This window comes from Chenopodium album, chromosome 5, assembly GCF_948465745.1.
Source record: "Chenopodium album chromosome 5, dcCheAlbu1.1, whole genome shotgun sequence".
Classification (NCBI taxonomy): Eukaryota; Viridiplantae; Streptophyta; class Magnoliopsida; order Caryophyllales; family Amaranthaceae; genus Chenopodium; species Chenopodium album.
The window spans coordinates 57934311-57950267 of record NC_137838.1 but is presented as its reverse complement, the minus strand read 5'-3'; the positions used below and the strand labels follow the sequence as shown (position 1 = coordinate 57950267).

Sequence of the window (15957 nt, the reverse complement as noted above, 5' to 3'; positions counted from 1 at the left end):
GATCGTCCGAATTAAACATTTTTTTTTTCAAATTATTTTTTTTTGTAGATCTACGCGTCCCAAACCATTTCCCATCACAAAATAACCGAAAACAAATAAAAATTACGAATACGAAAAAAAGGGGTGCAACACGAGGACTTCCCGGGAGGTCACCTATCCTAGTACTACTCTCGCTCAAGCACGCTTAACTGCGGAGTTCTGATGGGATCCGGTGCATTAGTGCTGGTATGCTCGCACCCATTTACTTATTGCGCTATTTTGTATTTATACCCTTTCCAGCCTCTGATTTCCTTCGAAATGCCGTAACTTGGTGCCTGATCGTCCGAATTAAACATTTTTTTTTCAAATTGGTTTTTTTATCGAGATCTACGATTCCCAAACCATTTCCCATCTCAAAATAACCGAGAACAAAAAAAAATTACGAATTCGGCAAAAAAGGGGTGCAACACGAGGACTTCCCAAAAGCTCAACTATCCTAGTACTACTCTCGCTCAAGCACGCTTAACTGCGGAGTTCTGATGGGATCCGGTGCATTAGTGCTGGTATGATCGCACCCATTTACTTATTGCGCTATTTTGTATTTATACCCTTTCCAGCCTCTGATTTCCTTCGAAATGCCGTAACTTTGTGCCCGATCGTCCGAATTAAACATTTTTTTTTTCAAATTATTTTTTTTTTGTAGATCTACGCGTCCCAAACCATTTCCCATCACAAAATAACCGAAAACAAATAAAAATTATGAATTCGACAAAGAAGGGGTGCAACACGAGGACTTCCCAGGAGGTCACCTATCCTAGTACTACTCTCGCTCAAGCACGCTTAACTGCGGAGTTCTGATGGGATCCGGTGCATTAGTGCTGGTATGATCGCACCCATTTACTTATTGCCCTATTTTGTATTTATATCCTTTCCAGCCTCTGATTTCCTTCGAAATGCCGTAACTTTGTGCCCGATCGTCCGAATTAAACATTTTTTTTTTCAAATTGGTTTTTTTTTCGAGATCTACGCGTCCCAAACCATATTCCATCTCAAAATAACCGAAAACAAATAAAAATTACGAATTCGGCAAAAAAGGGGTGCAACACGAGGACTTCCCAGGAGGTCACCCATCCTAGTACTACTCTCGCCCAAGCACGCTTAACTGCGGAGTTCTGATGGGATCCGGTGCATTAGTGCTGGTATGATCGCACCCATTTCATATTGCGCTATTTTGTATTTATACCCTTTCCAGCCTCTGATTTCCTTCGAAATGCCGTAACTTTGTGCCCGATCGTCCGAATTAAACATTTTTTTTTTCAAATTGGTTTTTTTTTCGAGATCTACGCGTCACAAACCATTTCCCATCTCAAAATAACCGAAAACAAATAAAAATTACGAATTCGGCAAAAAAGGGGTGCAACACGAGGACTTCCCAGGAGGTCACCCATCCTAATACTCCTCTCGCCCAAGCACGCTTAACTGCGGAGTTCTGATGGGATCCGGTGCATTAGTGCTGGTATGATCGCACCCATTTACTTATTGTGCTATTTTGTATTTATACCCTTTCCAGCCCCTGATTTCCTTCGAAATGCCGTAACTTTGTCCCCGATCGTCCGAATTAAACATTTTTTTTTTCAAATTGTTTTTTTTTGTAGAACTACGCGTCCCAAACCATTTCCGATCTCAAAATAACCGAAAACAAATAAAAATTACGAATTCGGCAAAAAAGGGGTGCAACACGAGGACTTCCCAGGAGGTCACCTATCCTAGTACTACTCTCGCTCAAGCACGCTTAACTGCGGAGTTCTGATGGGATCCGGTGCATTAGTGCTGGTATGATCGCACCCATTTACTTATTGCGCTATTTTGTATTTATACCCTTTCCAGCCTATAATTTCCTTCGAAATGCCGTAAATTTGTGCCCGATCGTCCGAATTAAACATTTTTTTTTCAAATTATTTTTTTTTGTAGATCTACGCGTCCCAAACCATTTCCCATCACAAAATAACCGAAAACAAATAAAAATTACGAATTCGGCAAAAAAGGGGTGCAACACGAGGACTTCCCAGGAGGTCACCTATCCTAGTACTACTCTCGCTCAAGCACGCTTAACTGCGGAGTTCTGATGGGATCCGGTGCATTAGTGCTGGTATGATCGCACCCATTTACTTATTGCGCTATTTTGTATTTATACCCTTTCCAGCCTCTGATTTCCTTCGAAATGCCGTAACTTTGTGCCCGATTGTCCAAATTAAACATTTTTTTTTTCAAATTGGTTTTTTTATCGAGATCTACGCGTCCCAAACCATTTCCCATCTCAAAATAACCGAAAATAAATAAAAATTACGAATTCGGCAAAAAAGGGGTGCAACACGAGGACTTCCCAGGAGGTCACCTATCCTAGTACTACTCTCGCCCAAGCACGCTTAACTGCGGAGTTCTGATGGGATCCGGTGCATTAGTGCTGGTATGATCGCACCCATTTACTTATTGCGCTATTTTGTATTTATACCCTTTCCAGCCTCTGATTTCCTTCGAAATGCCGTAACTTTGTGCCCGATCGTCCGAATTAAACATTTTTTTTTTCAAATTGGTTTTTTTTTCGAGATCTATGCGTCCCAAACCATTTCCCATCTCAAAATAACCGAAAACAAATAAAAATTACGAATTCGGCAAAAAAGAGGTGCAACACGAGGACTTCCCAGGAGGTCACCTATCCTAGTATTACTCTCGCTCAAGCACGCTTAACTGCGGAGTTCTGATGGGATCCGGTGCATTAGTGCTGGTATGATCGCACCCATTTACTTATTACGCTATTTTGTATTTATACCCTTTCCAGCCTCTGATTTCCTTCGAAATGTCGTAACTTTGTGCCCGATCGTCCGAATTAAACATTTTTTTTTTCAAATTGGTTTTTTTTCGAGATCTACGCGTCCCAAACCATTTCCCATCTCAAAATAACCGAAAACAAATAAAAATTACGAATTCGGCAAAAAAGGGGTGCAACACGAGGACTTCCCAGGAGGTCACCCATCCTAGTACTACTCTCGCCCAAGCACGCTTAACTGCGGAGTTCTGATGGGATCCGGTGCATTAGTGCTGGTATGATTGCACCCATTTACTTATTGCGCTATTTTGTATTTATACCCTTTCCAGCCTCTGATTTCCTTCGAAATGTCGTAACTTTGTGCCCGATCGTCCGAATTAAACATTTTTTTTTCAAATTGGTTTTTTTTTCGAGATCTACGCGTCCCAAACCATTTCTCATCTCAAAATAACCGAAAACAAATAAAAATTACGAATTCGGCAAAAAATGGGTGCAACACGAGGACTTCCCAGGAGGTCACCCATCCTAGTACTACTCTCGCCCAAGCACGCTTAACTGCGGAGTTTTGATGGGATCCGGTGCATTAGTGCTGGTATAATCGCACCCATTTACTTATTGCGCTATTTTGTAATTATACCCTTTCCAGCCTCTGATTTCCTTCGAAATGCCGTAAATTTGTGTCCGATCGTCCGAATTAAACATTTTTTTTTTCAAATTGGTTTTTTTTCGAGATGTACGCGTCCCAAACTATTTCCCATCTCAAAATAACCGAAAACAAATAAAAATTACGAATTCGGCAAAAAAGGGGTGCAACACGAGGACTTCCCAGGAGGTCACCCATCCTAGTACTACTCTCGCCCAAGCACGCTTAACTGCGGAGTTTTGATGGGATCCGGTGCATTAGTGCTGGTATGATCGCACCCATTTACTTATTGCGCTATTTTGTATTTATACCCTTTCCAGCCTCTGATTTCCTTCGAAATGCCGTAAATTTGTGCCCGATCGTCCGAATTAAACATTTTTTTTTTCAAATTGGTTTTTTTTCGAGATCTACGCGTCCCAAACCATTTCTCATCTCAAAATAACCGAAAACAAATAAAAATTACGAATTCGGCAAAAAAGGGGTGCAACACGAGGACTTCCCAGGAGGTCACCCATCCTAGTACTACTCTCGCCCAAGCACGCTTAACTGCGGAGTTTTGATGGGATCCGGTGCATTAGTGCTGGTATGATCGCACCCATTTACTTATTGCGCTATTTTGTATTTATACCCTTTCCAGCCTCTGATTTCCTTCGAAATGCCGTAAATTTGTGCCCGATCGTCCGAATTAAACATTTTTTTTTTCAAATTGGTTTTTTTTCGAGATGTACGCGTCCCAAACTATTTCCCATCTCAAAATAACCGAAAACAAATAAAAATTACGAATTCGGCAAAAAAGGGGTGCAACACGAGGACTTCCCAGGAGGTCACCCATCCTAGTACTACTCTCGCCCAAGCACGCTTAACTGCGGAGTTCAGATGGGATCCGGTGCATTAGTGCTGGTATGATCGCACCCATTTACTTATAGCGCTATTTTGTATTTATACCCTTTCCAGCCTCTGATTTCCTTCGAAATGTCGTAACTTTGTGCCCGATCGTCCGAATTAAACATTTTTTTTTTCAATTTTTTTTTATTAGATCTACGCGTCACAAACCATTTCCCATCTCAAAATAACCGAAAACAAATAAAAATTACGAATTCGGCAAAAAAGGGGTGCAACACGAGGACTTCCCAGGAGGTCACCCATCCTAATACTCCTCTCGCCCAAGCACGCTTAACTGCGGAGTTCTGATGGGATCCGGTGCATTAGTGCTGGTATGATCGCACCCATTTACTTATTGTGCTATTTTGTATTTATACCCTTTCCAGCCCCTGATTTCCTTCGAAATGCCGTAACTTTGTCCCCGATCGTCCGAATTAAACATTTTTTTTTTCAAATTGTTTTTTTTTGTAGAACTACGCGTCCCAAACCATTTCCGATCTCAAAATAACCGAAAACAAATAAAAATTACGAATTCGGCAAAAAAGGGGTGCAACACGAGGACTTCCCAGGAGGTCACCTATCCTAGTACTACTCTCGCTCAAGCACGCTTAACTGCGGAGTTCTGATGGGATCCGGTGCATTAGTGCTGGTATGATCGCACCCATTTACTTATTGCGCTATTTTGTATTTATACCCTTTCCAGCCTATAATTTCCTTCGAAATGCCGTAAATTTGTGCCCGATCGTCCGAATTAAACATTTTTTTTTTCAAATTATTTTTTTTTGTAGATCTACGCGTCCCAAACCATTTCCCATCACAAAATAACCGAAAACAAATAAAAATTACGAATTCGGCAAAAAAGGGGTGCAACACGAGGACTTCCCAGGAGGTCACCTATCCTAATACTACTCTCGCTCAAGCACGCTTAACTGCGGAGTTCTGATGGGATCCGGTGCATTAGTGCTGGTATGATCGCACCCATTTACTTATTGCGCTATTTTGTATTTATACCCTTTCCAGCCTCTGATTTCCTTCGAAATGCCGTAACTTTGTGCCCGATTGTCCAAATTAAACATTTTTTTTTTCAAATTGGTTTTTTTATCGAGATCTACGCGTCCCAAACCATTTCCCATCTCAAAATAACCGAAAATAAATAAAAATTACGAATTCGGCAAAAAAGGGGTGCAACACGAGGACTTCCCAGGAGGTCACCTATCCTAGTACTACTCTCGCCCAAGCACGCTTAACTGCGGAGTTCTGATGGGATCCGGTGCATTAGTGCTGGTATGATCGCACCCATTTACTTATTGCGCTATTTTGTATTTATACCTTTTCCAGCCTCTGATTTCCTTCGAAATGCCGTAAATTTGTGCCCGATCGTCCGAATTAAACATTTTTTTTTTCAAATTGGTTTTTTTTCGAGATGTACGCGTCCCAAACTATTTCCCATCTCAAAATAACCGAAAACAAATAAAAATTACGAATTCGGCAAAAAAGGGGTGCAACACGAGGACTTCCCAGGAGGTCACCCATCCTAGTACTACTCTCGCCCAAGCACGCTTAACTGCGGAGTTCTGATGGGATCCGGTGCATTAGTGCTGGTATGATCGCACCCATTTACTTATTGTGCTATTTTGTATTTATACCTTTTCCAGCCCCTGATTTCCTTCGAAATGCCGTAACTTTGTCCCCGAACGTCCGAATTAAACATTTTTTTTTTTCAAATTATTTTTTTTGTAGATCTACGCGTCCCAAACCATTTCCCATCTCAAAATAACCGAAAACAAATAAAAATTACGAATTCGGCAAAAAAGGGGTGCAACACGAGGACTTCCCAGGAGGTCACCTATCCTAGTACTACTCTCGCTCAAGCACGCTTAACTGCGGAGTTCTGATGGGATCCGGTGCATTAGTGCTGGTATGATCGCACCCATTTACTTATAGCGCTATTTTGTATTTATACCCTTTCCAGCCTCTGATTTCCTTCGAAATGTCGTAACTTTGTGGCCGATCGTCCGAATTAAACATTTTTTTTTCAAATTGGTTTTTTTTTCGAGATCTACGCGTCCCAAACCATTTCTCATCTCGAAATAACCGAAAACAAATAAAAATTACGAATTCGGCAAAAAAGGGGTGCAACACGAGGACTTCCCAGGAGGTCACCCATCCTAGTACTACTCTCGCCCAAGAACGCTTAACTGCGGAGTTTTGATGGGATCCGGTGCATTAGTGCTGGTATGATCGCACCCATTTACTTATTGCGCTATTTTGTATTTATACCCTTTCCAGCCTCTGATTTCCTTCGAAATGCCGTAAATTTGTGCCCGATCGTCCGAATTAAACATTTTTTTTTTCAAATTGGTTTTTTTTCGAGATGTACGCGTCCCAAACTATTTCCCATCTCAAAATAACCGAAAACAAATAAAAATTACGAATTCGGCAAAAAAAGGGTGCAACACGAGGACTTCCCAGGAGGTCACCCATCCTAGTACTACTCTCGCCCAAGCACGCTTAACTGCGGAGTTCTGATGGGATCCGGTGCATTAGTGCTGGTATGATCGCACCCATTTACTTATTGTGCTATTTTGTATTTATACCTTTTCCAGCCCCTGATTTCCTTCGAAATGCCGTAACTTTGTCCCCGATCGTCCGAATTAAACATTTTTTTTTTCAAATTATTTTTTTTTGTAGATCTACGCGTCCCAAACCATTTCCCATCTCAAAATAACCGAAAACAAATAAAAATTACGAATTCGGCAAAAAAGGGGTGCAACACGAGGACTTCCCAGGAGGTCACCTATCCTAGTACTACTCTCGCTCAAGCACGCTTAACTGCGGAGTTCTGATGGGATCCGGTGCATTAGTGCTGGTATGATCGCACCCATTTACTTATTGCGCTATTTTGTATTTATACCCTTTCAAGCCTCTGATTTCCTTCGAAATGACGTAACTTTGTGCCCGATCGTCCGAATTAAACATTTTTTTTTTCAAATTGGTTTTTTTTTAAGATCTACGCGTCCCAAACTATTTCCCATCTCAAAATAACCGAGAACAAATAAAAATTACGAATTCGGCAAAAAAGGGGTGCAACACGAGGACTTCCTAGGAGGTCACCCATCCTAGTACTACTCTCGCCCAAGCACGCTTAACTGCGGAGTTCTGATGGGATCCGGTGCATTAGTGCTGGTATGATCGCACCCATTTACTTATTGCGCTAATTTGTATTTATACCCTTTCCAGCCTCTAATTTCCTTCGAAATGCCGTAACTTTGTGCCCGATCGTCCGAATTAAACATTTTTTTTTTCAAATTTGTTTTTTTTTTCGAGATCTACGCGTCCCAATCTATTTCCCATCTCAAATTAACCGAAAACAAATAAAAATTACGAATTCGGCAAAAAAGGGGTGCAACACGAGGACTTCCCAGGAGGTCACCAATCCTAGTACTACTCTCGCCCAAGCACGCTTAACTGCGGAGTTTTGATGGGATCCGGTGCATTAGTGCTGGTATGATCGCACCCATTTACTTATTGCGCTATTTTGTATTTATACCCTTTCCAGCCTCTGATTTCCTTCGAAATGCCGTAACTTTGTGCCCGATCGTCCGAATTAAACATTTTTTTTTTCAAATTGGTTTTTTTTTCGAGATCTACGCGTCACAAACCATTTCCCATCTCAAAATAACCGAAAACAAATAAAAATTACGAATTCGGCAAAAAAGGGGTGCAACACGAGGACTTCCCAGGAGGTCACCCATCCTAATACTCCTCTCGCCCAAGCACGCTTAACTGCGGAGTTCTGATGGGATCCGGTGCATTAGTGCTGGTATGATCGCACCCATTTACTTATTGTGCTATTTTGTATTTATACCCTTTCCGGCCCCTGATTTCCTTCGAAATGCCGTAACTTTGTCCCCGATCGTCCGAATTAAACATTTTTTTTTTCAAATTGTTGTTTTTTGTAGAACTACGCGTCCCAAACCATTTCCGATCTCAAAATAACCGAAAACAAATAAAAATTACGAATTCGGCAAAAAAGGGGTGCAACACGAGGACTTCCCAGGAGGTCACCTATCCTAGTACTACTCTCCCTCAAGCACGCTTAACTGCGGAGTTCTGATGGGATCCGGTGCATTAGTGCTGGTATTATCGCACCCATTTACTTATTGCGCTATTTTGTATTTATACCCTTTCCAGCCTATAATTTCCTTCGAAATGCCGTAAATTTGTGCCCGATCGTCCGAATTAAACATTTTTTTTTTCAAATTATTTTTTTTTGTAGATCTACGCGTCCCAAACCATTTCCCATCACAAAATAACCGAAAACAAATAAAAATTACGAATTCGGCAAAAAAGGGGTGCAACACGAGGACTTCCCAGGAGGTCACCTATCCTAGTACTACTCTCGCTCAAGCACGCTTAACTGCGGAGTTCTGATGGGATCCGGTGCATTAGTGCTGGTATGATCGCACCCATTTACTTATTGCGCTATTTTGTATTTATACCCTTTCCAGCCTCTGATTTCCTTCGAAATGCCGTAACTTTGTGCCCGATTGTCCAAATTAAACATTTTTTTTTTCAAATTGGTTTTTTTATCGAGATCTACGCGTCCCAAACCATTTCCCATCTCAAAATAACCGAAAATAAATAAAAATTACGAATTCGGCAAAAAAGGGGTGCAACACGAGGACTTCCCAGGAGGTCACCTATCCTAGTACTACTCTCGCCCAAGCACGCTTAACTGCGGAGTTCTGATGGGATCCGGTGCATTAGTGCTGGTATGATCGCACCCATTTACTTATTGCGCTATTTTGTATTTATACCTTTTCCAGCCTCTGATTTCCTTCGAAATGCCGTAAATTTGTGCCCGATCGTCCGAATTAAACATTTTTTTTTTCAAATTGGTTTTTTTTCGAGATGTACGCGTCCCAAACTATTTCCCATCTCAAAATAACCGAAAACAAATAAAAATTACGAATTCGGCAAAAAAGGGGTGCAACACGAGGACTTCCCAGGAGGTCATCCATCCTAGTACTACTCTCGCCCAAGCACGCTTAACTGCGGAGTTTTGATGGGATCCGGTGCATTAGTGCTGGTATGATCGCACCCATTTACTTATTGCGCTATTTTGTATTTATACCCTTTCAAGCCTCTGATTTCCTTCGAAATGACGTAACTTTGTGCCCGATCGTCCGAATTAAACATTTTTTTTTCAAATTGGTTTTTTTTTTAAGATCTACGCGTCCCAAACTATTTCCCATCTCAAAATAACCGAGAAAAAATAAAAATTACGAATTCGGCAAAAAAGGGGTGCAACACGAGGACTTCCCAGGAGGTCACCCATCCTAGTACTACTCTCGCCCAAGCACGCTTAACTGCGGAGTTCAGATGGGATCCGGTGCATTAGTGCTGGTATGATCGCACCCATTTACTTATAGCGCTATTTTGTATTTATACCCTTTCCAGCCTCTGATTTCCTTCGAAATGTCGTAACTTTGTGCCCGATCGTCCGAATTAAACATTTTTTTTTTCAATTTTTTTTTTTATTAGATCTACGCGTCCCAAACCATTTCCCATCTCAAAATAACCGAAAATAAATAAAAATTACGAATTCGGCAAAAAAGGGGTGCAACACGAGGACTTCCCAGGCGGTCACCTATCCAAGTACTACTCTCGCCCAAGCACGCTTAACTGCGGAGTTCTGATGGGATCCGGTGCATTAGTGCTGGTATGATCGCACCCATTTACTTATTGCGCTATTTTGTATTTATACCCTTTCCAGCCTCTGATTTCCTTCGAAATGCCGTAACTTTGTGCCCGATCGTCCGAATTAAACATTTTTTTTTTCAAATTGGTTTTTTTTTTAAGATCTACGCGTCCCAAACTATTTCCCATCTCAAAATAACCGAGAACAAATAAAAATTACGAATTCGGCAAAAAAGGGGTGCAACACGAGGACTTCCTAGGAGGTCACCCATCATAGTACTACTCTCGCCCAAGCACGCTTAACTGCGGAGTTCTGATGGGATCCGGTGCATTAGTGCTGGTATGATCGCACCCATTTACTTATTGCGCTAATTTGTATTTATACCCTTTCCAGCCTCTAATTTGCTTCGAAATGCCGTAACTTTGTGCCCGATCGTCCGAATTAAACATTTTTTTTTTCAAATTGGTTTTTTTTTCGAGATCTACGCGTCCCAAACTATTTCCCATCTCAAAATAACCGAGAAAAAATAAAAATTACGAATTCGGCAAAAAAGGGGTGCAACACGAGGACTTCCCAGGAGGTCACCCATCCTAGTACTACTCTCGCCCAAGCACGCTTAACTGCTGAGTTCAGATGGGATCCGGTGCATTAGTGCTGGTATGATCGCACCCATTTATTTATTGCGCTATTTTGTATTTATACCCTTTCCAGCCTCTGATTTCCTTCGAAATGTCGTAAATTTGTGCCCGATCGTCCGAATTAAACATTTTTTTTTTCAAATTGGTTTTTTTTTCGAGATCTACGTGTCCCAAACCATTTTCCATCTCAAAATAACCGAAAACAAATAAAAATTACGAATTCGGCAAAAAAGGGGTGCAACACGAGGACTTCCCAGGAGGTCACCCATCCTAGTACTACTCTCGCCCAAGCACGCTTAACTGCGGAGTTCTGATGGGATCCGGTGCATTAGTGCTGGTATGATCGCACCCATTTATTTATTGCGCTATTTTGTATTTATACCTTTTCCAGCCTCTGATTTCCTTCGAAATGCCGTAACTTTGTGCCCGATCGTCCGAATTAAACATTTTTTTTTTCAAATTGGTTTTTTTTTCGAGATCTACGCGTCCCAAACCATTTCCAATCTCAAAATAACCGAAAACAAATAAAAATTACGAATTCGGCAAAAAAGGGGTGCAACACGAGGACTTCCCAGGGAGTCACCCATCCTAGTACTCCTCTCGCCCAAGCACGCTTAACTGCAGAGTTCTGATGGGATCCGGTGCATTAGTGCTGGTATGATCGCACCCATTTACTTATTGTGCTATTTTGTATTTATACCCTTTCCAGCCCCTGATTTCCTTCGAAATGCCGTAACTTTGTCCCCGATCGTCCGAATTAAACATTTTTTTTTTCAAATTGTTTTTTTTTGTAGAACTACGCGTCCCAAACCATTTCCGATCTCAAAATAACCGAAAACAAATAAAAATTGCGAATTCGGCAAAAAAGGGGTGCAACACGAGGACTTCCCAGGAGGTCACCTATCCTAGTACTACTCTCGCTCAAACACGCTTAACTGCGGAGTTCTGATGGGATCCGGTGCATTAGTGCTGGTATGATCGCACCCATTTACTTATTGCGCTATTTTGTATTTATACCCTTTCCAGCCTCTGATTTCCTTCGAAATGCCGTAACTTTGTGCCCGATCGTCCAAATTAAACATTTTATTTTTCAAATTGGTTTTTTTATCGAGATCTACGCGTCCCAAACCATTTCCCATCTCAAAATAACCGAAAATAAATAAAAATTACGAATTCGGCAAAAAAGGGGTGCAACACGAGGACTTCCCAAGAGGTCACCTATCCTAGTACTACTCTCGCCCAAGCACGCTTAACTGCGGAGTTCTGATGGGATCCGGTGCATTAGTGCTGGTATGATCGCACCCATTTACTTATTGCGCTATTTTGTATTTATACCCTTTCCAGCCTCTGATTTCCTTCGAAATGCCGTAACTTTGTGCCCGATCGTCCGAATTAAACATTTTTTTTTTCAAATTGGTTTTTTTTTCGAGATCTACGCGTCCCAAACCATTTCCAATCTCAAAATAACCGAAAACAAATAAAAATTACGAATTCGGCAAAAAAGGGGTGCAACACGAGGACTTCCCAGGAAGTCACCCATCCTAGTACTCCTCTCGCCCAAGCACGCTTAACTGCAGAGTTCTGATGGGATCCGGTGCATTAGTGCTGGTATGATCGCACCCATTTACTTATTTTGCTATTTTGTATTTATACCCTTTCCAGCCCCTGATTTCCTTCGAAATGCCGTAACTTTGTCCCCGATCGTCCGAATTAAACATTTTTTTTTTCAAATTGTTTTTTTTTGTAGAACTACGCGTCCCAAACCATTTCCGATCTCAAAATAACCGAAAACAAAAAAAAATTACGAATTCGGCAAAAAAGGGTTGCAACACGAGGACTTCCCAGGAGGTCACCTATCCTAGTACTACTCTCGCTCAAACACGCTTAACTGCGGAGTTCTGATGGGATCCGGTGCATTAGTGCTGGTATGATCGCACCCATTTACTTATTGCGCTATTTTGTATTTATACCCTTTCCAGCCTCTGATTTCCTTCGAAATGCCGTAACTTTGTGCCCGATCGTCCAAATTAAACATTTTTTTTTTCAAATTGGTTTTTTTATCGAGATCTACGCGTCCCAAACCATTTCCAATCTCAAAATAACCGAAAACAAATAAAAATTACGAATTCGGCAAAAAAGGGGTGCAACACGAGGACTTCCCAGGGAGTCACCCATCCTAGTACTCCTCTCGCCCAAGCACGCTTAACTGCAGAGTTCTGATGGGATCCGGTGCATTAGTGCTGGTATGATCGCACCCATTTACTTATTGTGCTATTTTGTATTTATACCTTTTCCAGCCCCTGATTTCCTTCGAAATGCCGTAACTTTGTCCCCGATCGTCCGAATTAAACATTTTTTTTTTCAATTTTTTTTTTATTAGATCTACGCGTCCCAAACCATTTCCCATCTCAAAATAACCGAAAATAAATAAAAATTACGAATTCGGCAAAAAAGGGGTGCAACACGAGGACTTCCCAGGCGGTCACCTATCCTAGTACTACTCTCGCCCAAGCACGCTTAACTGCGGAGTTCTGATGGGATCCGGTGCATTAGTGCTGGTATGATCGCACCCATTTACTTATTGCGCTATTTTGTATTTATACCCTTTCCAGCCTCTGATTTCCTTCGAAATGCCGTAACTTTGTGCCCGATCGTCCGAATTAAACATTTTTTTTTTCAAATTGGTTTTTTTTCGAGATCTACGCGTCCCAAACCATTTCCCATCTCAAAATAACCGAAAACAAATAAATATTACGAATTCGGCAAAAAAGGGGTGCAACACGAGGACTTCCCAGGGAGTCACCCATCCTAGTACTCCTCTCGCCCAAGCACGCTTAACTGCAGAGTTCTGATGGGATCCGGTGCATTAGTGCTGGTATGATCGCACCCATTTACTTATTGTGCTATTTTGTATTTATACCCTTTCCAGCCCCTGATTTCCTTCGAAATGTCGTAACTTTGTCCCCGATCGTCCGAATTAAACATTTTTTTTTCAAATTGTTTTTTTTTGTAGAACTACGCGTCCCAAACCATTTCCGATCTCAAAATAACCGAAAACAAATAAAAATTGCGAATTCGGCAAAAAAGGGGTGCAACACGAGGACTTCCCAGGAGGTCACCTATCCTAGTACTACTCTCGCTCAAACACGCTTAACTGCGGAGTTCTGATGGGATCCGGTGCATTAGTGCTGGTATGATCGCACCCATTTACTTATTGCGCTATTTTGTATTTATACCCTTTCCAGCCTCTGATTTCCTTCGAAATGCCGTAACTTTGTGCCCGATCGTCCAAATTAAACATTTTATTTTTCAAATTGGTTTTTTTATCGAGATCTACGCGTCCCAAACCATTTCCCATCTCAAAATAACCGAAAATAAATAAAAATTACGAATTCGGCAAAAAAGGGGTGCAACACGAGGACTTCCCAAGAGGTCACCTATCCTAGTACTACTCTCGCCCAAGCACGCTTAACTGCGGAGTTCTGATGGGATCCGGTGCATTAGTGCTGGTATGATCGCACCCATTTACTTATTGCGCTATTTTGTATTTATACCCTTTCCAGCCTCTGATTTCCTTCGAAATGCCGTAACTTTGTGCCCGATCGTCCGAATTAAACATTTTTTTTTTCAAATTGGTTTTTTTTTCGAGATCTACGCGTCCCAAACCATTTCCAATCTCAAAATAACCGAAAACAAATAAAAATTACGAATTCGGCAAAAAAGGGGTGCAACACGAGGACTTCCCAGGGAGTCACCCATCCTAGTACTCCTCTCGCCCAAGCACGCTTAACTGCAGAGTTCTGATGGGATCCGGTGCATTAGTGCTGGTATGATCGCACCCATTTACTTATTGTGCTATTTTGTATTTATACCCTTTCCAGCCCCTGATTTCCTTCGAAATGCCGTAACTTTGTCCCCGATCGTCCGAATTAAACATTTTTTTTTCAAATTGTTTTTTTTGTAGAACTACGCGTCCCAAACCATTTCCGATCTCAAAATAACCGAAAAACAAAAAAAAATTACGAATTCGGCAAAAAAGGGTTGCAACACGAGGACTTCCCAGGAGGTCACCTATCCTAGTACTACTCTCGCTCAAACACGCTTAACTGCGGAGTTCTGATGGGATCCGGTGCATTAGTGCTGGTATGATCGCACCCATTTACTTATTGCGCTATTTTGTATTTATACCCTTTCCAGCCTCTGATTTCCTTTGAAATGCCGTAACTTTGTGCCCGATCGTCCAAATTAAACATTTTTTTTTTCAAATTGGTTTTTTTATCGAGATCTACGCGTCCCAAACCATTTCCAATCTCAAAATAACCGAAAACAAATAAAAATTACGAATTCGGCAAAAAAGGGGTGCAACACGAGGACTTCCCAGGGAGTCACCCATCCTAGTACTCCTCTCGCCCAAGCACGCTTAACTGCAGAGTTCTGATGGGATCCGGTGCATTAGTGCTGGTATGATCGCACCCATTTACTTATTGTGCTATTTTGTATTTATACCTTTTCCAGCCCCTGATTTCCTTCGAAATGCCGTAACTTTGTCCCCGATCGTCCGAATTAAACATTTTTTTTTTCAATTTTTTTTTATTAGATCTACGCGTCCCAAACCATTTCCAATCTCAAAATAACCGAAAATAAATAAAAATTACGAATTCGGCAAAAAAGGGGTGCAACACGAGGACTTCCCAGGCGGTCACCTATCCTAGTACTACTCTCGCCCAAGCACGCTTAACTGCGGAGTTCTGATGGGATCCGGTGCATTAGTGCTGGTATGATCGCACCCATTTACTTATTGCGCTATTTTGTATTTATACCCTTTCCAGCCTCTGATTTCCTTCGAAATGTCGTAACTTTGTGCCCGATCGTCCGAATTAAACATTTTTTTTTTCAAATTGGTTTTTTTTTCGAGATCTACGCGTCCCAAACCATTTCCCATCTCAAAATAACCGAAAACAAATAAAAATTACGAATTCGGCAAAAAAGGGGTGCAACACGAGGACTTCCCAGGAGGTCACCCATCCTAGTACTACTCTCGCCCAAGCACGCTTAACTGCGGAGTTCTGATGGGATCCGGTGCATTAGTGCTGGTATGATCGCACCCATTTACTTATTGTGCTATTTTGTATTTATACCTTTTCCAGCCCCTGATTTCCTTCGAAATGCCGTAACTTTGTCCCCGATCGTCCGAATTAAACATTTTTTTTTCAATTTTTTTTTATTAGATCTACGCGTCCCAAACCATTTCCCATCTCAAAATAACCGAAAACAAATAAAAATT

At 41.5% G+C, this 15957-nt stretch overlaps 50 non-coding genes across 50 annotated transcripts; all 50 read right to left on the bottom strand.

The window, feature by feature from the left end:
- Positions 1 to 120: 120 nt before the first annotated feature.
- Positions 121 to 239, bottom strand: LOC145633960 (5S ribosomal RNA). The gene has a single exon (XR_014113253.1). It is a non-coding gene; the product is annotated as a 5S ribosomal RNA (ribosomal RNA).
- A 198-nt stretch (positions 240 to 437) lies between these two features.
- On the bottom strand, positions 438 to 556 carry LOC145634051 (5S ribosomal RNA). Its single transcript, XR_014113341.1, has one exon. It is a non-coding gene; the product is annotated as a 5S ribosomal RNA (ribosomal RNA).
- A 199-nt stretch (positions 557 to 755) lies between these two features.
- Positions 756 to 874, bottom strand: LOC145633841 (5S ribosomal RNA). Its single transcript, XR_014113140.1, has one exon. It is a non-coding gene; the product is annotated as a 5S ribosomal RNA (ribosomal RNA).
- A 199-nt stretch (positions 875 to 1073) lies between these two features.
- LOC145633441 (5S ribosomal RNA) lies at positions 1074 to 1192 on the bottom strand. Its single transcript, XR_014112766.1, has one exon. It is a non-coding gene; the product is annotated as a 5S ribosomal RNA (ribosomal RNA).
- Positions 1193 to 1390: 198 nt separating this feature from the next.
- On the bottom strand, positions 1391 to 1509 carry LOC145633763 (5S ribosomal RNA). Its single transcript, XR_014113065.1, has one exon. It is a non-coding gene; the product is annotated as a 5S ribosomal RNA (ribosomal RNA).
- Positions 1510 to 1707: 198 nt separating this feature from the next.
- On the bottom strand, positions 1708 to 1826 carry LOC145633840 (5S ribosomal RNA). The gene has a single exon (XR_014113139.1). It is a non-coding gene; the product is annotated as a 5S ribosomal RNA (ribosomal RNA).
- Positions 1827 to 2023: 197 nt separating this feature from the next.
- Positions 2024 to 2142, bottom strand: LOC145633839 (5S ribosomal RNA). The gene has a single exon (XR_014113138.1). It is a non-coding gene; the product is annotated as a 5S ribosomal RNA (ribosomal RNA).
- A 199-nt stretch (positions 2143 to 2341) lies between these two features.
- Positions 2342 to 2460, bottom strand: LOC145633695 (5S ribosomal RNA). The gene has a single exon (XR_014113000.1). It is a non-coding gene; the product is annotated as a 5S ribosomal RNA (ribosomal RNA).
- A 199-nt stretch (positions 2461 to 2659) lies between these two features.
- On the bottom strand, positions 2660 to 2778 carry LOC145633987 (5S ribosomal RNA). The gene has a single exon (XR_014113279.1). It is a non-coding gene; the product is annotated as a 5S ribosomal RNA (ribosomal RNA).
- Positions 2779 to 2976: 198 nt separating this feature from the next.
- Positions 2977 to 3095, bottom strand: LOC145633577 (5S ribosomal RNA). The gene has a single exon (XR_014112888.1). It is a non-coding gene; the product is annotated as a 5S ribosomal RNA (ribosomal RNA).
- A 198-nt stretch (positions 3096 to 3293) lies between these two features.
- LOC145633817 (5S ribosomal RNA) lies at positions 3294 to 3412 on the bottom strand. Its single transcript, XR_014113117.1, has one exon. It is a non-coding gene; the product is annotated as a 5S ribosomal RNA (ribosomal RNA).
- Positions 3413 to 3610: 198 nt separating this feature from the next.
- On the bottom strand, positions 3611 to 3729 carry LOC145633741 (5S ribosomal RNA). The gene has a single exon (XR_014113044.1). It is a non-coding gene; the product is annotated as a 5S ribosomal RNA (ribosomal RNA).
- Positions 3730 to 3927: 198 nt separating this feature from the next.
- LOC145633740 (5S ribosomal RNA) lies at positions 3928 to 4046 on the bottom strand. Its single transcript, XR_014113043.1, has one exon. It is a non-coding gene; the product is annotated as a 5S ribosomal RNA (ribosomal RNA).
- A 198-nt stretch (positions 4047 to 4244) lies between these two features.
- On the bottom strand, positions 4245 to 4363 carry LOC145633554 (5S ribosomal RNA). The gene has a single exon (XR_014112866.1). It is a non-coding gene; the product is annotated as a 5S ribosomal RNA (ribosomal RNA).
- Positions 4364 to 4558: 195 nt separating this feature from the next.
- Positions 4559 to 4677, bottom strand: LOC145633762 (5S ribosomal RNA). Its single transcript, XR_014113064.1, has one exon. It is a non-coding gene; the product is annotated as a 5S ribosomal RNA (ribosomal RNA).
- Positions 4678 to 4875: 198 nt separating this feature from the next.
- Positions 4876 to 4994, bottom strand: LOC145633838 (5S ribosomal RNA). Its single transcript, XR_014113137.1, has one exon. It is a non-coding gene; the product is annotated as a 5S ribosomal RNA (ribosomal RNA).
- A 198-nt stretch (positions 4995 to 5192) lies between these two features.
- LOC145633939 (5S ribosomal RNA) lies at positions 5193 to 5311 on the bottom strand. Its single transcript, XR_014113234.1, has one exon. It is a non-coding gene; the product is annotated as a 5S ribosomal RNA (ribosomal RNA).
- Positions 5312 to 5510: 199 nt separating this feature from the next.
- On the bottom strand, positions 5511 to 5629 carry LOC145633694 (5S ribosomal RNA). Its single transcript, XR_014112999.1, has one exon. It is a non-coding gene; the product is annotated as a 5S ribosomal RNA (ribosomal RNA).
- A 198-nt stretch (positions 5630 to 5827) lies between these two features.
- Positions 5828 to 5946, bottom strand: LOC145633429 (5S ribosomal RNA). The gene has a single exon (XR_014112754.1). It is a non-coding gene; the product is annotated as a 5S ribosomal RNA (ribosomal RNA).
- Positions 5947 to 6144: 198 nt separating this feature from the next.
- On the bottom strand, positions 6145 to 6263 carry LOC145633837 (5S ribosomal RNA). The gene has a single exon (XR_014113136.1). It is a non-coding gene; the product is annotated as a 5S ribosomal RNA (ribosomal RNA).
- A 198-nt stretch (positions 6264 to 6461) lies between these two features.
- On the bottom strand, positions 6462 to 6580 carry LOC145633869 (5S ribosomal RNA). Its single transcript, XR_014113167.1, has one exon. It is a non-coding gene; the product is annotated as a 5S ribosomal RNA (ribosomal RNA).
- Positions 6581 to 6778: 198 nt separating this feature from the next.
- On the bottom strand, positions 6779 to 6897 carry LOC145633600 (5S ribosomal RNA). The gene has a single exon (XR_014112910.1). It is a non-coding gene; the product is annotated as a 5S ribosomal RNA (ribosomal RNA).
- A 198-nt stretch (positions 6898 to 7095) lies between these two features.
- Positions 7096 to 7214, bottom strand: LOC145633835 (5S ribosomal RNA). Its single transcript, XR_014113134.1, has one exon. It is a non-coding gene; the product is annotated as a 5S ribosomal RNA (ribosomal RNA).
- Positions 7215 to 7412: 198 nt separating this feature from the next.
- Positions 7413 to 7531, bottom strand: LOC145633654 (5S ribosomal RNA). The gene has a single exon (XR_014112960.1). It is a non-coding gene; the product is annotated as a 5S ribosomal RNA (ribosomal RNA).
- A 200-nt stretch (positions 7532 to 7731) lies between these two features.
- On the bottom strand, positions 7732 to 7850 carry LOC145633920 (5S ribosomal RNA). Its single transcript, XR_014113215.1, has one exon. It is a non-coding gene; the product is annotated as a 5S ribosomal RNA (ribosomal RNA).
- Positions 7851 to 8049: 199 nt separating this feature from the next.
- Positions 8050 to 8168, bottom strand: LOC145633761 (5S ribosomal RNA). The gene has a single exon (XR_014113063.1). It is a non-coding gene; the product is annotated as a 5S ribosomal RNA (ribosomal RNA).
- Positions 8169 to 8366: 198 nt separating this feature from the next.
- On the bottom strand, positions 8367 to 8485 carry LOC145634032 (5S ribosomal RNA). Its single transcript, XR_014113322.1, has one exon. It is a non-coding gene; the product is annotated as a 5S ribosomal RNA (ribosomal RNA).
- A 198-nt stretch (positions 8486 to 8683) lies between these two features.
- Positions 8684 to 8802, bottom strand: LOC145633834 (5S ribosomal RNA). Its single transcript, XR_014113133.1, has one exon. It is a non-coding gene; the product is annotated as a 5S ribosomal RNA (ribosomal RNA).
- A 199-nt stretch (positions 8803 to 9001) lies between these two features.
- LOC145633693 (5S ribosomal RNA) lies at positions 9002 to 9120 on the bottom strand. The gene has a single exon (XR_014112998.1). It is a non-coding gene; the product is annotated as a 5S ribosomal RNA (ribosomal RNA).
- Positions 9121 to 9318: 198 nt separating this feature from the next.
- On the bottom strand, positions 9319 to 9437 carry LOC145633818 (5S ribosomal RNA). Its single transcript, XR_014113118.1, has one exon. It is a non-coding gene; the product is annotated as a 5S ribosomal RNA (ribosomal RNA).
- A 198-nt stretch (positions 9438 to 9635) lies between these two features.
- Positions 9636 to 9754, bottom strand: LOC145633542 (5S ribosomal RNA). The gene has a single exon (XR_014112859.1). It is a non-coding gene; the product is annotated as a 5S ribosomal RNA (ribosomal RNA).
- Positions 9755 to 9951: 197 nt separating this feature from the next.
- LOC145633748 (5S ribosomal RNA) lies at positions 9952 to 10070 on the bottom strand. The gene has a single exon (XR_014113050.1). It is a non-coding gene; the product is annotated as a 5S ribosomal RNA (ribosomal RNA).
- Positions 10071 to 10269: 199 nt separating this feature from the next.
- Positions 10270 to 10388, bottom strand: LOC145633666 (5S ribosomal RNA). Its single transcript, XR_014112972.1, has one exon. It is a non-coding gene; the product is annotated as a 5S ribosomal RNA (ribosomal RNA).
- Positions 10389 to 10587: 199 nt separating this feature from the next.
- Positions 10588 to 10706, bottom strand: LOC145633742 (5S ribosomal RNA). The gene has a single exon (XR_014113045.1). It is a non-coding gene; the product is annotated as a 5S ribosomal RNA (ribosomal RNA).
- Positions 10707 to 10905: 199 nt separating this feature from the next.
- LOC145633416 (5S ribosomal RNA) lies at positions 10906 to 11024 on the bottom strand. Its single transcript, XR_014112743.1, has one exon. It is a non-coding gene; the product is annotated as a 5S ribosomal RNA (ribosomal RNA).
- A 199-nt stretch (positions 11025 to 11223) lies between these two features.
- Positions 11224 to 11342, bottom strand: LOC145633864 (5S ribosomal RNA). The gene has a single exon (XR_014113162.1). It is a non-coding gene; the product is annotated as a 5S ribosomal RNA (ribosomal RNA).
- Positions 11343 to 11540: 198 nt separating this feature from the next.
- LOC145633938 (5S ribosomal RNA) lies at positions 11541 to 11659 on the bottom strand. The gene has a single exon (XR_014113233.1). It is a non-coding gene; the product is annotated as a 5S ribosomal RNA (ribosomal RNA).
- Positions 11660 to 11858: 199 nt separating this feature from the next.
- Positions 11859 to 11977, bottom strand: LOC145633717 (5S ribosomal RNA). The gene has a single exon (XR_014113022.1). It is a non-coding gene; the product is annotated as a 5S ribosomal RNA (ribosomal RNA).
- Positions 11978 to 12176: 199 nt separating this feature from the next.
- Positions 12177 to 12295, bottom strand: LOC145633827 (5S ribosomal RNA). Its single transcript, XR_014113126.1, has one exon. It is a non-coding gene; the product is annotated as a 5S ribosomal RNA (ribosomal RNA).
- A 198-nt stretch (positions 12296 to 12493) lies between these two features.
- On the bottom strand, positions 12494 to 12612 carry LOC145633981 (5S ribosomal RNA). Its single transcript, XR_014113273.1, has one exon. It is a non-coding gene; the product is annotated as a 5S ribosomal RNA (ribosomal RNA).
- Positions 12613 to 12811: 199 nt separating this feature from the next.
- On the bottom strand, positions 12812 to 12930 carry LOC145633863 (5S ribosomal RNA). The gene has a single exon (XR_014113161.1). It is a non-coding gene; the product is annotated as a 5S ribosomal RNA (ribosomal RNA).
- A 196-nt stretch (positions 12931 to 13126) lies between these two features.
- On the bottom strand, positions 13127 to 13245 carry LOC145633711 (5S ribosomal RNA). The gene has a single exon (XR_014113016.1). It is a non-coding gene; the product is annotated as a 5S ribosomal RNA (ribosomal RNA).
- Positions 13246 to 13443: 198 nt separating this feature from the next.
- LOC145633862 (5S ribosomal RNA) lies at positions 13444 to 13562 on the bottom strand. The gene has a single exon (XR_014113160.1). It is a non-coding gene; the product is annotated as a 5S ribosomal RNA (ribosomal RNA).
- A 197-nt stretch (positions 13563 to 13759) lies between these two features.
- LOC145633937 (5S ribosomal RNA) lies at positions 13760 to 13878 on the bottom strand. Its single transcript, XR_014113232.1, has one exon. It is a non-coding gene; the product is annotated as a 5S ribosomal RNA (ribosomal RNA).
- Positions 13879 to 14077: 199 nt separating this feature from the next.
- Positions 14078 to 14196, bottom strand: LOC145633716 (5S ribosomal RNA). The gene has a single exon (XR_014113021.1). It is a non-coding gene; the product is annotated as a 5S ribosomal RNA (ribosomal RNA).
- Positions 14197 to 14395: 199 nt separating this feature from the next.
- On the bottom strand, positions 14396 to 14514 carry LOC145633861 (5S ribosomal RNA). The gene has a single exon (XR_014113159.1). It is a non-coding gene; the product is annotated as a 5S ribosomal RNA (ribosomal RNA).
- A 197-nt stretch (positions 14515 to 14711) lies between these two features.
- LOC145633980 (5S ribosomal RNA) lies at positions 14712 to 14830 on the bottom strand. The gene has a single exon (XR_014113272.1). It is a non-coding gene; the product is annotated as a 5S ribosomal RNA (ribosomal RNA).
- A 199-nt stretch (positions 14831 to 15029) lies between these two features.
- Positions 15030 to 15148, bottom strand: LOC145633860 (5S ribosomal RNA). Its single transcript, XR_014113158.1, has one exon. It is a non-coding gene; the product is annotated as a 5S ribosomal RNA (ribosomal RNA).
- A 195-nt stretch (positions 15149 to 15343) lies between these two features.
- LOC145633710 (5S ribosomal RNA) lies at positions 15344 to 15462 on the bottom strand. Its single transcript, XR_014113015.1, has one exon. It is a non-coding gene; the product is annotated as a 5S ribosomal RNA (ribosomal RNA).
- Positions 15463 to 15661: 199 nt separating this feature from the next.
- LOC145633405 (5S ribosomal RNA) lies at positions 15662 to 15780 on the bottom strand. Its single transcript, XR_014112732.1, has one exon. It is a non-coding gene; the product is annotated as a 5S ribosomal RNA (ribosomal RNA).
- Between the last annotated feature and the right edge of the window lie 177 nt (positions 15781 to 15957).